Below are 15518 nucleotides of genomic sequence, written 5' to 3'. Positions count from 1 at the left end.
TTTTTTTAAAGAAAATTATAGTTCTGTGATCAGCACTGTGTCACAGATAGATACTATCATCTTATAAGACACTAGATATTATCTTGCAAGAGTGGTTGATATTAAATTAACCTTTCTGTTCTGTCACCATCCTTGGACTTTGATTCTGCTTTTGTTTCTAAAGTTGGATACTCTCTTTTTATTTTGCATATTATTTGACTAGAACAATAGAGATCCTTTTCATTTTTTTCCTGTATAGTCATACAGGTGTCATATACCGTTGTATTAGTTTAAGGTAGACATCATTAATTTATATATAAAAAGTGAACTGATTACCATGATAAGTTTAATTAGCATGAATAACTTCACTTTGTTAAAAAAACATATGGAGGGCTTCACAAATCTGCATGTTATCCTTATGCATGAGCCATGCTAATCTTCTTTGATTTGTTTCAATTGCAGTATACGTGCTATTAAAGGAAGAAGAGTTTCCTTTCTACATTCCAGTAAGAAATACTTTACTTTTCTTGTATTATTCTTGTCTGAATTTACTACAAATTATAACAAAAATTACAATTTACTACGTTAACATTTACTTTAGCTCCCTTCTGATCCATTCTTAGCAGCAACCAACAAGTCAAATTAACATGAAGTCAAACCTCCATGCTTAAATTGTTTCCATGGCCACAATTGTTTCCAGACCTATCACAGGGATCACAACAAGCTTGTCATGATACAGCCCCTGCTGCTCTCTTCAGCAACTCTCCTTATCTTTCCTAACCCCTATAAGAATCCCAGACTCCGTTCTTTGCAACACGGAACTACTTGCAGTTCCCTAAAGAAGTCAATTCCCTTTCCTCCATGCCTTTACCTAGGTGGTTTTCTCCGCTACAATATGCCTTTAGTTATCCTTCCTCTTTGCAGGTCATCCCTGCTAGTCTTTCAATATGCAGGTTATTTTGTAATTTTCTCAGAGACCTACCTTCATTCCTTAAGTTCAACCCTCCCAACTGGCCCAGCTTTTCAATGAAGGTGCTTCCATTTATCATGTGATTGCACCATATGAGCTGTCATTTGTTTGCTCTCATCAATATAACCAAGTTCTCTACGAGCAGGAACCATCTCCTAACCAACTTCATTCGTATCAAGCATCTAGCAATGATGGAACTTAGGAAAAATATTTAACTAGATTAACAGTTATTGGAGTATCATCCTATTCTATAATGTTAATATGGCTACCTTGAGTAAGTTGGAAGTGGAAACGCCAGAAGCCTTCACCTGAACCAAAAAAAGAAACTAGGATCTCTCATTAAGATTATTTTCACTGTGACTGATATATGAACTGTGAATTTATTGAAAATAGATGCTTTTAACAATCTGATCAATTATTCTCCCAATTTATATCTATATAGTCATAAATGACAATAAAGACCTTAGCATATAATTGGATGCTGATATAAAAATTGAAATAATACAAAATATTTACAAGTTTATTAGTTTTTTTTTCTCCCTCATGAATGCTGTATCAGGTGACTGAGATTACTAGCTAATTTTTAGACATACTTTCACAGACTTTTCTTCCCACTTACTTTCTCCCAGGAAGAGAAATAATAATATATTAGTGCTTTATTAGATGCAAAGTATTGAGAGTTAAATTTGAAATACCACTGCAGTAATGCAATTGTCATCTTTGACATCTTTAGGACACAAAGCCTATACAATATACATAAACTGACAACCTAACAGAAGTTACTTTTGCTTCCTGCATATGAGGATAACAAATCTAACATTTACATTGGAGATAAAAACTGTGATCCATTACTTAAATGTGGAAATGTGACTAGCCTAGTAAAAAACACTTAGAGATCTGGTGAGATAATATGCTTGTCACATATATAAATACAAAGTATCAATTAAATGGCATTGTTATTCATCTTCCAATGACAAATGTATTAAAGACAAAACACGAAAACTATTTTTGCTTACTTACTAGAACAAAATGAAGCATAAATTATTGTTGTCAATAGGTCCAATTTTCTCTTTAGGGTAGAGATTGAAAGTGGCAGAAATGTCTCCATATAAAAAAACATGTATCTTTGGTAAATAGAGGGAATTAAATTTATTATTTCCTTAACTATTCCCCAGCAAATTACAAAAGGATAATGGGGGCCTCCCTGGTGGTACAAGGGGTTAAGTCTCAGCGCTGTCAAGCTATTGGCAGCCACTGCAGCATGAGTTCAATGCCCGGTCAGGGAGCTAACCCACATGGCACAGCAGACCTCTCCTGTCTCGCCCACTGCTCCCCTTATCAGTATATTTCAGTTACTTCACCTGTTCTGCTCCCCACTCTGTCTCTGGTGAATCCTCTCACCACCCTCCCCTGCCCAGCTTACACCCTAGCTTTTGTATGCATAAATAAAATAAGCCTTAATAAATAAATAAATACATAGATAGATAAATAAATAAATAAATAAATAAATAAAGGATAAAGGCAATGTAGATGTTGTCTGTTGCTTAATATGGAAATGTCCTGGGCTTCCCAGAATCATTCTTCATGTATGGTCCATATAACAGAGAACACATTTAAATACACTAAAATCTGAAGCGTTTTGCCAGTTATTTAAACTAGTTTGACACTGACTCAAAACTCAGTAGGTAATAAAGATATTTAGATGTGGTTTTCCCTTAGTGCAGAATTAGACAGATAATGTATTATCATTAAATATTAGTGGATTAAGTATTTTTTTTTTTTTTAAATATTAAATTTTATTTTTATATTCCCCCATACAATTGCAAACGCCCCATTCTGACCCCAATCCTTCCCCTCCCGCCCCCCACCCCCCAAAAAGTGTCTCTGGTTCATAGTTTTTTGTTGATTTTGATTTTCACTTTCTTATATTCATTTTCCTGGTCCCTTATTTAAGTTTTCTAGATTCCTGCTATGAGTGAGACCATCCGGTATTTATCTTTTTCTTTTTGGCTTATTTCGCTGAGCATGATCCCTTCCAGTGCCATCCATGTTGCTGCAAATTGCATGTGTTTATCTTTTTTGAATGCTGAGTAATATTCCATGGTATATATGTACCACATCTTCTTGATCCAGTCATCTATTTTTGGGCATTTGGGTTGTTTCCAAAGCTTAGCTATTGTAAACAGTGCTGCTATAAACATAGGAGTGCAGGTGCTCTTTGGAATTGATGTTTCTGTGTCCTTTGGGTAAATACCTAGGAGTGGAATTGCTGGATCATATGGAAGCTCTATGTTTAGTAGGTCCAGAAATCTCCACACAGCTCTCCATAGTGGTTGGACCAGTTTGCACTCCCACCAACAGTGCACAAGAGTTCCTTTTTCTCCACATCCTCGCCAACATTTGTTGTTGCTAGTTTTTTTAATATGTGCCATTCTCACTGGTGTGAGATGGTATCTCATGGTAGTTTTGATTTGCATTTCCCTGATTGCAAGTGATGTTGAACATTTTTTCATATGTCTGTTGGCCATTTGCATTTCCTCTTCAGAGAAGTTTCTTTTTAGCTCTTCTGCCCATTTTTTGACTGGATTATTTTCTTTGTTGTTGCTGAGTCTCATCAGCTCTTTGCAGATTTTTGTGATCAGTCCTTTATCATTAGTGTTGGGTGCAAAAATGTTCTCCCAGTTGGTGGGGTTTCTCTTTGTTTTTGTTATTGTCTCTTTTGCTGTGCAGAAGCTCTTTAATTTGATGTAGTCCCAGCTGTTTATCTTTCTCTTCACTATCACTGCTTTGGGTGATGTGTCTGTAAAGATGTCTTTGATGTGCAAATCCCGTAGTGTTTCGCCTATATTTCCTTCTATGTATTTTATGGTTTCAGGTCTTATGTCTAGTTCTTTAATCCATTTTGAGTTGATTTTTGTGTATGGTGTGAGGTAGTGGTCAAGCTTCATTCTTTTGCATGTAGCGACCCAGTTTTCCCAGCACCATTTATTGAACAAACTTTCTTTGCTCCAATGCATAGTCTTTGCTCCTTTGTCAAAGATTAGTTGACCATAAATCTGTGGGTTTATTTCTGGATTTTCTATTCGATTCCATTGGTCTGTATGTCTGTTCTTGTTCCAATACCATGCAGTTTTGATGATTATGGCTTTGTAGTAGAGTTTGAAGTCTGGGAGTGTGATGCCTCCATTTCCTTCTTTTTTTTTCAGTAGAGCTTTGGCTATTCGGGGTTTTTGGTGATTCCATATGAATTTCATCAATAATTGTTCTATTTCTTTGAAGAATGCCATTGAGATTTTGATTGGAATAGCATTGAATCTGTATATTGCTTTTGGTAGGATGGCCATTTTAATAATGTTTATTCTTCCAATCCATGAGCAGGGGATGTCTTTCCATTTCTTTGTGTCTTCTTCTATTTCTTTTAACAGTGTTTTATAGTTTTCTTTGTATAGGTCCTTTACCTCTTTTGTTAGATTTATTCCCAAATATTTGATTTTTTTTGTTTCGATAATAAAAGGGGTGGTTTTTTTGATTTCTTCTTCTTCAGATTTATTGTTTGTGTATAGGAAGGCTACTGACTTTTGCGTGTTGATTTTGTATCCTGCCACTTTACTGAATTGATTGATGAGTTGAATTAGTTTTTCTGTGGAGATTTTGGGGTTCTCTATGTATATTATCATATCATCTGCAAATAGTGATAGTTTGACTTCTTCTTTTCCTATTTGGATTCCTTGGATGTCTTTCTCTTGTCTTATTGCTCTGGCTAGGACTTCCAGTATTATATTGAAAAGCAGTGGTGAGAGTGGACATCCTTGTCTTGTTCCAGATCTTAATGGAATTGCTTTCAGCTTTTCACCATTGAGAATGATACTGGCTGTTGGCTTGTCATAGATGGCCTTTATGATGTTGAGGTATGTTCCTTGTATCCCAAGAATTTCAAGGGCTTTTATCATGAATGGGTGTTGCACTTTGTCGAAAGCTTTCTCAGCATCTATTGATATTATCATATGGTTTTTATATTTCTTTTTGTTGATGTGTTGGATAACGTTGATTGATTTTCGGATGTTAAACCATCCTTGTGCCCCTGGAATGAATCCAACTTGGTCGTGGTGAATTATCTTATGGATACATTGTTGGATTCTGATAGCTAAAATTTTATTGAGGATTTTTGCATCAGTGTTCATTAGGGAGATTGGCCTATAGTTTTCCTTTTTTGTGTTGTCCTTATTCGGTTTTGGTATTAGTGTAATATTGGCTTCATAGAACGTGTTTGGTATTGTCCCTTCCTTCTCAATTTTTTGGAAGAGTTTGTGAAGGATAGGCACTAATTCGTCTCTGAATGTTTGGTAGAATTCATTTGTAAATCCATCAGGTCCTGGGCTTTTGTTTTTGGGGAGGTTTTTAATTACCATTTCAATTTCGCTGCTTGTAATTGGTCTGTTTAGGTGTTCTATTTCTTCTTTATCTAGCTTTGGGTGATTGTAGAGTTGTAGGAATTTGTCCATCTCCTCTAGATTGTTGAACTTGTTTCCATATAACTGTTCATAGTAGTTACTGATTATTCTTTTGATTTCTGCTGTGTCCGTTGTGATTTCTCCTCTTTCATTGATGATTCTGTGTATTTGTGCTTTCTCCCTTTTTTCCTTTGTGAGCCTGGCTAGGGGTTTGTCTATTTTATTTATTTTTTCAAAGAACCAGCTCTTGGTTTCATTGATCTTTTGGATTGTTTTTTTAGTTTCAATTTCATTTATTTCTGCTTTGGTTTTTATTATTTCTTTTCTTCTACTGGTTCTGGGGTTTTTTTGTTGTTCTTTTTCTAGATCTTTGAGCTTCGAGATTAGGTTGTTTCTTTGAGTTCTTTCTTGTTTTTTGATGTGAGCTTCTATTGCTATATATTTTCCTCTTATTACTGCTTTTGCTGCATCCCATACATTTAGGATATTGGTGTCCTCCTTGTCATTCAATTCAAAGAATTTTTTAATTTCTTCTTTGATCTCCTCGTTAGTCCAGTGGTCTTCCAGTAGTGTGGCTTTTAATCTCCATGAGGTAGGATAGTTCCTTGCCTTCTTTTTATGATTTATTTCTAGTTTGATGCCTTCGTGGTCAGAAAAGATGGTTGGTATGATTTCAATCTTGGTGTATCTGTTGATGTTTGTCTTGTGCCCCAGTATGTGATCGATCCTGGAGAATGATCCGTGTGCGCTTGAGAAAAATGTGTACTCCGTTTTTTTTGGGTTTAGTGTTCTATAGATGTCTGTTAAGCCCAAATGCTCTAGGTCCTTATTTAGAGCTTTAGTTTCTTTACTTATTTTTTGTCTTGTTGATCTATCCATTGTTGATAGTGGTGTGTTGAAGTCTCCCACTACATATGTGTTTTCTCTGATGTCTGTTTTCAGAGAGGACAACAGTTGTCTGATATATTTTGGTGCTCTTTCGTTTGGTGAGTATATGTTAATGAGTGTTATTTCTTCTTGAAGTATTGTCCCCTTAATCATAATGTAGTGACCATTGGGGTCTCTTTTTATTTTTTTGAGTTTGAAGTCTGTTTTATCTGATATAAGTATAGCTGTTCCTGCTTTCTTTTTTGGCCCATTTGCTTGTAGGATTGTTTTCCATCCTTTGACTTTGAGCCTATTTTTATCTTTTGTAGCTAAATGTGTTTCCTGGAGACAGCAAAAGGTTGGGTTTTGTTTCTTAATCCAGGCTGCAACTCTGTGTCTTTTTATTGAAGAGTTTAGTCCATTTACATTTAGAGTTAATATTGATATGTTAGCATCTGTATTTGCCATTATGTTTGTCTTTCCTTTGATTTTATTTATTTATTCTTTTAATAACTTTTTTTTTTTTGGTCTTCTTTCGTTGTTATTCGTCCCTCTGAGGTTCTGGCTTTAGGATTCCTTGTAGTATTTTTTGGAGTGGGGGTTTAGTCGCAATGAAATTCCGGAGTTTCTCTTTGTCTGGGAAGGTCCATATTCTTTCTTCATGGAGGAAAGAGAGCTTTGCGGGATAGAGTATTCTTGGTTGGCATCTGTTTTCTTGGAGTCTGTTGACTATGTCCCTCCACTCTCTCCTTGCCCGTAGTGTTTCTTCAGAGAAGTCTGATGTCAGCCTGATTGGTTTTCCTTTGAATGTTATCTGTTTCTTCCCTCTTGTCAGCTTCATTATTTTTTCCTTGTCCTGGATTCTTGGGAGCTTTACTATTATGTGTCTTGCTGTGTTTTTCCTTTCGTCGTGGAAGTTTGGTGTTCTTCTTGCTTCTTGTATATCAATTTTCAGCTCCTTCTTCTCATTTGGGAAGTTCTCTTCAATTATATCCATGAATATTTTCTCTGTTCCTACATCTCTCTCCTCTCCTTCTGGAATTCCTATAACTCTTATATTTCCTTTCCTCATGGAGTCAGATAGTTCCCGAAGTCTTTCTTCATTCTTTTTCCTTCGTACTTCTCTTTCCTTTTCTGTTTTGGTTCTTTTTATTTCTGTGTCTTCAAGATTACTTATTCGTTCTTCCATTTCATCTATTCTGCTTTCATTGCTTTTCCCAGAGTTCTTTAGTTCCTCCATTAATTCTTTGATCTCCTGCATTTCTCTTACTTCCCTCTTTAGGGACTCAATTTCCTTCTTCTGATCTATCACTTTTTTAATCATGGCAATTTTAAATTCTCTTTCTGGAAGGCTCAGAAGTTCTTCCAAGTTGCTGTCGTTGCAATCTGGGGAGTGGTTTTCTTTTTGTGGTGTGCTTCTTTCCTGAGGAGTTTTTAGGTTGCGTGTGGTTCTTCTACTCCCTACTGTCTGTTTTCTAATTTGTCGTATGCGTTGGGACACTGTGTTGCTCGGACTGACTGACATCTTGGGTGAACTTCTCCGCTCCCCTCTGGCTCTTCCAGGAGCCATCTCTGTCTTCTGGGGGAGCTTTCTGCTGGTTTTAGGCAGTTTTTACTGAAGAAATGTCCCTGTTCTCAAATGGCGAAGCGGGATGCAGTCCCTGCGCCTCCGGTTTCAGGCACACTCTTCTGCGCACCCGGTCTGCCCCGGACGTGGGTGCCTGCTCCCTCTGTAGGCTCAGACTGCTGGTCGGAAGGGGCCTGGCGTGGAATAACTTCCCGGCTGGCCACTGGGTGCTCCAGAAACCTTCTGCCCTTTTCAAGCAGTCTTAAGAAATGTCCTGTTTTATAGGGTGTTAGTGACTTTTTTTTTTCCTGGTCGCTAGGTGGCGCCAGAGATCTCTCCTATTGTCCTTGGGGGGCTGTTTTTCGCCTACCCCCACCCCGTGGGACAGCGAACAGAGCGGGAATGGTAGGGTACACCTCAACAGCTTTGGGGTGCTGTGTCTGCCTTGTGCCCCACCGTCGTGGAGAAACCACGCCCCGAATTTTCGTGCCCCGGGTCTCAGTTCAAAGCCCTCAGGTCCAGGACGCGGGCTGTAGCCCAGTTCAGTGGCGCGGGAATGGCGCCTTTTGCACAGCTCCCGTGCCTGGGCGCCTGGTTCCTGCTCACTCAGGGAGGGACCTTCACCTCAGTGAGGACCTCCGTGCGTCTCCCCGCAAGCCTAGGTCGCAGGCGCGGGGACCTGGGCAGCTGCGATCCCGGTCTGCACTTGCTTTTCAAGCTCCCCTAGCGCGCCACGTTTCCGCGCCAGCTTACTGGCAGCCCGGGCTGTGTGCGGGTCTCCCGGGGTCTTTGTTCTTCTCTAATGGCGCCAGGAGCCGTTCGCTCACCGCCGCGGCGGATCCTGCAGGGTTCGCCTCAGCTCCCGTTCCCGGGGTGTGGTGGCTGCAATAGTTCCTTTCCACTCACAGTCCCGCTTACTGCGTCCTTTGTTCTTGTGGGCCGTTTTGGTGTGTTGTTTCCTCCTCTCTGCCGGTCGGAGAGTGCTGCCTCTGTGGGCGGGGGAGGGGAGCAGGGTTCTGCGCTTCCCTCCCTTCTAGTCCTCTTTTATGGCCACTTTCTTCTTTGCGCAGTTCGCTGGCGTCACCCGTTTATCTTCCGTGTCCCACTTCTCACTGAGACCTGCCGCTTTTCCTCCCTATTCACTTTTTTTAATGGGAGATCTTACTCGCAGCGTCTCCTCGCCGCCATGTTGCTCCGCCCCCCTCGGATTAAGTATTTTTGATGATGGCCTGAGGTATATTAATTGGCTATTTATAATCCAGTATTAAACAAATTGCACTAATAATAAACTTTTCTGCCTACTATGTCAACATGATTTTCTGTAACATTATTATTTGGGAAAAATTACGGTCATTAACAGGGGAAACATTTTTATCATTACTTGGTGTTAAGTTAGATCAAGGTCAGATTTAGGGGTAAAATTGTAGTTTGTGTTTAGTAGGTCTTACAGTATTTGACCTTAAACTGCTGTTTGTCATACTAGAGCTATTACAGAGAAAGTGATCTTGTTATATCCAGTTTCATTGCAAAAAAAAAAAAAAAAAATCAAGGTCATTGTCTCTAGCAGGTGGCCAGAAAGAATACAGTGTTGTCTTTTTAATCATGATACCACAAACAAAACAAAGAATTTCCCTCAAGTTCTTATGGATGAACTATAAATATAAATAAATGAAACAACAGGTTACTCACAATTAGTTATGATCAGTTTAATTTGGCCAAGCAGACAAAAGCAACTTCCTTAAATAAGAGCTACCCAGGGTCTCATTAGTGCAGAGGGAAAAATATCAAGGTCACGCTAAAGGTGTATGACTTAATGGTGGAAAATTTCAATCCTCCAAACACCTCCCAAAAAAGAAACCGAAAGCAATAGGAACAACAACTGTCAGGTAGATTTCAAAATCTTATTTAGACCACAGGACAAATGCTATGATAGAAAAAAAGTAGAAATTCAAAATATCTGAGGTACAGATGTTTACAAAGCAATGTTAACAAATTTGGAGACATAATGGAAAGTCTCCTACTAGAATGGCATAGAAATTATCACCACACAAATTTGAATAAATAAAAGTGGGTGCCTCAAAACTCTTATTTCTTATGAATTATACTTAGGGGGGAAAAGCCAACAGAGGTCTGTGGATTGATTTCATGAATAACAAAAAAGCATTTTTAAAATTTTTCTTTCAATCTTGTCTTATTTAGAATGATAGAAGAAGGGATTATAATTTATTCTGTTGAAATGCAAGCAATAATGTTGAAATAATATATTTATTAAAATATAATTATTAGACATATGCAAACAGAAAGATTAAACATGTTTGCACATTATGCATACTTCTATTTTAATACATATGCCTATGTGAAATAGATGTTATATATTCATATATAAAATGAGGGCACTCACCTATCACAGAGTTAATCTGCACTACAGAATAATGCTGATAGCATGGATTTCCAAATTTATTTAATGGACCTCTAAATCCATTTAATATTGTTTTGCATTCAGCTTTCAAAACCAAGCAATCTGATCTTTTCTAAACAACATTATGGTAGGAAAAAGATCATGTGTTTAGGCTGGCAACTCCATGAGGAAAATAATAGTAAATTTCCAGTTAGAATCTGATGATGTTAAATCAATATAATAGTCAACAGCTGGGTCATAAAATTAACACAGTTGTGGGAAAAAAAGGAAAATACAATTGTGGAAATGGAAGCACACACTATGCTTAAGAATATAAGCCATCTGGGAATTGCTTCATTGGGTAGAAGGTGTAAATCAACTCATTTGGCCTGTAGAAAGTTCTAATGCCTCTCTACAAAAGTACTTCATTTTAATTTGGAGATTTATGTCTAATTCTTTGTGGCATTGGCATAACCTAACCCAGCAGCATTACCAGAATATAAACCACACAATTATATAGGAGTAACTTGTTTTCATCACAAAACACTAGGAGAAAAAAGGAGTGGTACTGTTGGGTTCCTTTTGTGGGATTGTGTCTTTGTGTCAGGAAGCACCAGTGGTGAAGAGCTTAGAGCTTTTGTGGGCTATCTTCTAGACGTTTCAGAAACTTATGATGAACATCATATTATGTCAGTCTAGTTTTGCTTAAAGAAAAAAGTAGCAAAAGTCTTGCTCCCCATTTGGGGCAGATCAGAATCTGATATACTATGAGCTTTTTACCTTATATCTTGAAACTTTAGCATAACTACTAGGATGAGAATGTTTCATGGAACCACAGGGACAGTTTTCCAAGTGGCTATTTACCTAGTACTTGAAAGTAACTGATGGGAGGTACTTCAAATGCAAAATATAGTCACATACAGGAAAGCCCAATACTCTCAAATCATGGTGAATGAGAGAGAAAGAAGCAAATAGTAGCATGCTGATAAGAAACCCAAAGAAGAGTTAATACTTATGATGCCAAAGTAACTCAAAGCTGTGTCTTCTATGATATTTAAGTAAGAGAGCTTCTGTTAGAGAGTCAAATAAGCCATTGTGTGAGAAATCTGATGTCCTTCTTTATCAGTCTTTCACCCTTCTACCTTATTTGCTCAAGAAAATTACATATGAATTACACTAACCAACCCCTTTGCTTCTGAATTCAGTGGAATTCAGTGAATAAGGAAACATGACAGATGATCAAAAGAAAGGAGAATGCACTCCTATCTTGTATTTCCACTTCATAAAGAGTGAGGCCACTACATCTCTTGATGCAGCCCCATTGACAAGACCACCTCTTTCAGGGTTTTAGTGTTGGTGACAATTCTGGGATTACCATCCATGGGTACCTTTATGGTTCCAGATATTCCACTTACAACTTGGTAAGCTGTTCCCTTTTAACACGTTTCTTAACTTTGCAGTTTGAGAATGTCACTTAGTTTCTACAATAACCCTCTTGTGAAGTACCTCAAGAAGAGAGAGAAGAATCCATATGGGGAAACAGAAATAAACTTGCCTGGCAGTCAAGACATGTTACCTCAAGAGATCATCACTAATAATTTTATGAACTTAAGAAAGTCATTTACCTGCTTTTGGTCTCTTGTCATTTTTAAAAAGCAAATTTGGACTTCTAGAATCTAAGATTAATTTTCTTCTCTAAAATTTTTAAATTTTGTTATTCTAAATATGGAAACACTCTATCTGACTATGACAGAACTAATGTCTTTTTTTAAATTATCTTTCCTGTATCCTTTGGCACACTGATGCTTATTTTATCAAGATCCAATCCCTACCTCAAAAGATCTGGGGTAACAATATGCCTATCTTCATAAAAGAACTTTATACGCTTAAAGAATGGGGCAGTCTAGTGATTTGCAACTGGTCTATGGGGTGAAAAATCTAAGTTTCTAGGTGGGGTTTCTGTAAATCAGATACCTTATCAACTGCAATTGCCTTTTTCTATCTTTCTGTCTTCACTCTTTGAAATTTCAGAGAAGAGTAAAACACCTTTCCGCCCATTGTCACTGTTTTTCTCACATGAAATGTTGGCCCCATGGCTGGGGCAGTCTATTCAAGAGAGGGCAGTAATCACTTCCTATGGCAGACAGAAGCTGAATTTTATGAACTTAAGAAAGTCATTTACCTGCTTTTGGTCTCTTGTCATTTTTAAAAATGCCCCAATTTTTGATTGTCTACTTTTCATCTTATTACCTGAGGTTACTTGATGCATTTTGCTATTTATCTATTATGAAATATTTTATGTATCTTTAATTCATAGCAGAACATAATCATTATGTTGCCTGTACACACACACATACCATGTATCCTCAAAACACACTCTACTCAGATGCAGCAGTACATTCTGTTTCCCCTTTCCTTATGTTATGTTCCTTCACAGTGTACCAGGATTGTGCTAAAAGCACACGAGATTCAGTTTCTAATTTCAAGAGTAACAGTAAACTTTAATCCATATGACATATGTATCTTACAACTTGTCAGTTAGATACCCAAGAGAAACTCCTGCAAACCTTTAAAGAAGAATCTTCACAGCAGCACTTTTTTAACAGAAAAAAAACAAACCCAAAAATATAGTGTATGTACACACTATAGAATATTATACTGCACTTAAGATGAATGAATTAAAGCAACATGTAGTGCTATGAATATGTCAACAAAACAATGAAGAAAATAAATCCAAAAAGACAAATACATAACCAACTAACTTTTCCATAACATGTTTTAAAGGCCCTAAAATAAAATAGTATGTTCTGAAAAATAGTTCAAATATGCATGTGTTTATTACATTGAAATGATGTTGCATTATAGAACATTATGTAAGTTTCAGGTGTTCCTTGCTGAGAATCAACACGTTGTTTAGAATCAACACGTTGTTTAGAATCAACTACATTGTTTACTGCTAAAAGTCTAATCGCCACAGCATTGTCCACTTTAAAACTGCCTTTTTAAGGGTAAACATTTAAGTGTTATAATGTTTCTGCTGAGAGAAATCTTTAACCTCTTTCTAAAATATCTGATTATTTATATGATCTCCAAAATCCATTGACATTTCCTCTTCAAATAGTCCCGGTATCACCTACAAATCAGCTTACAGACAAGTGTTTTGCTTTGTTTTGTTTTTTTAAAGATTTATTTATTTATTTATACAGGCACTGGGTACAGTCAGAAGTGCGGGAGGGTGAAAGAATTCACCAGAGCCAGAACGGGGAGCAGAATAGGCAGACCGAGGTAATACACTGCTGAGGGGAGCAGTGGGCGGCAGGAGAGGTCCTCACACCATGTGGGACCCTTGCCTGTGGCCGGGATCGATCAGGCATTGCAGACGCTGCGGGCAGCTTCGCAGCCCAGCGCTCAACCGCTGTGCCACTGGGGAGGCCCACAACAAGTGTTTTATTAAATGTGACTAAGCTATAGATTTTGATGACATCTTTGGTGAACACATTTTGACTTATCAATGTATTGATTTCATTGTTAGTGTAGGGAAAATGTGATACATCTAATATATGGATCTATACATCAAAAATAGGGTTCTAAAAAAATACTGTTATTTTTTTTCATTTATATTTGTACTCATTGAGTACAAGTTACTTAAAAACTCCTACAATTAAAACAAAATGTAAGGCCTCTCTGGTGCCACAGCCAGCCACTGCAGCACTAGTTCTATCCCCACCAGCCAGGGAGCAACCCAAATGGCAGAACAGACCTGTCCTGCCTCACCCGCTGCTCCCCTCAGCAGTGTGTTTCAGTAGATTTTCCTGTTCTGCGCTCCGCTCTCTCTGGTGAATCCTCTCATACCCTTCCCCCTGCACCTCTGGCTTACACCCGAGTTCTTGTATGCATAAATAAAACGAATCTTAAAAAAAAAAAAAAATGTAAAATGTTTATAAAGAATAAAGGTATCATGATGTTTGTTATGTAAAGCAGGCAAACACTTTCAATGTAAGTGTGAATACACAAAAAATTTCATTATTTAACACTGATGCTAGTACATGATTGAAATTATGGTCCAATATATAATGACACAGTTTCTAAGTCATTTAAAATAAAAGAAGTATTTCGAGTTCTTACTCAATGAACCCTTGACTTTGGGAACAAATTCCTATTTTCCTAATCCTTTATGGAGGTAATTCTTCATTACTTTCCATTTTCAAAATTTAAGGGTATTATCTGAAGAAGAACATAATGTCATTGGACTATAAAATCTATAGTTTGGTAGAAAAGGGGTTCACTTTGCAATGAGATGACTCTTAATATAAAATTCTTCTTGGCAAAACTGGCTGTTTTGTTAGGTTGCCTTAGGGAAGATACTTAATCTCTCTGAGCCTATATTGTCCTTTATAAAATTTGCAGAATGACCACAGAGGTTAAATGAGGCAATGAACACAAAGATTCACACATTATAGACACTGGTAGGTACACAAAATCTATGTTCCCACTATGCATAAATTAAGTAATATCATGCAATTTGATTTTAGTCAGTTTCAAATTTTCTAATATGTGTTCATTACTGCTGCGTATGTTAATGAATTTTGGATTTTGTCTAATTTAAAATTTTGATGATCCATGTCAAGAGTCATTTAGGTTTTGGTTTTCCTCTTCTATCAGGAAGACAGCTTTCAAACATTTTAGTGCTTACTTGAAGGGATGTGTAAGCATTCATTTTTTAAAGAATATTCGAGTCACTCAATTATTATGTGCTTTCTATGAATTTGAAAATGAATTATATTAATAGAATTATTTAATTCTAATTTGTACACACATTTAATTATTAATCTTGATCTAGCAATAGAGAAAAGTACATATTTTTATATTAAACATTTTGTAGGATTTGTAATAATTTAATATCTTCCATGTATTATTAAATATATGCATTATTACTGTTCTGCAGGTTTTGAAAATCAAATTTGGCCTGTGGACTATATAAAGAAAAGATAGAAAGTCAGTAATAAGCAAAACAGTCCACTAAAATGACAGAGAAAAAACTGAATTAGAAAAAAATATGGGAAAAACCAAAAAAAGTTTAAGATCTATTAGTATAATATATGCATACTGTATTACACTATATTACATATAATCTAAAAGAGAAGAGAAAAAAGAATAGAAGATAGAAAAAAATAGAAACAGATTTTTCTACCTAGGGAAAATACTGATTATACAAAATTATAGTGATAACCAGAAACTAATCAGAAATTATTATAAGCTAAGTAACTATTGAGAGTTTTTTTTTAA

General features: G+C 36.8%; 1 protein-coding gene and 1 non-coding gene across 2 annotated transcripts in view; both read right to left on the bottom strand.

Annotated features, from left to right (window-relative positions):
* Positions 1-15518, bottom strand: part of HCN1 (hyperpolarization activated cyclic nucleotide gated potassium channel 1) — a 327077-nt gene that overhangs the window by 100997 nt on the left and 210562 nt on the right.
* LOC119261493 (U6 spliceosomal RNA) lies at positions 359-461 on the bottom strand. The gene has a single exon (XR_005129034.1). It is a non-coding gene; the product is annotated as a U6 spliceosomal RNA (small nuclear RNA).

The sequence above is a fragment of the Talpa occidentalis genome, unplaced genomic scaffold (genome assembly GCF_014898055.3).
Source record: "Talpa occidentalis isolate TD23 unplaced genomic scaffold, MPIMG_talOcc4v2.1 talOcc4.6, whole genome shotgun sequence".
NCBI lineage: Eukaryota > Metazoa > Chordata > Mammalia > Eulipotyphla > Talpidae > Talpa > Talpa occidentalis.
The sequence above is the reverse complement of the archived record's forward strand: the minus strand, read 5'-3'. Positions and strand labels throughout refer to the sequence as shown.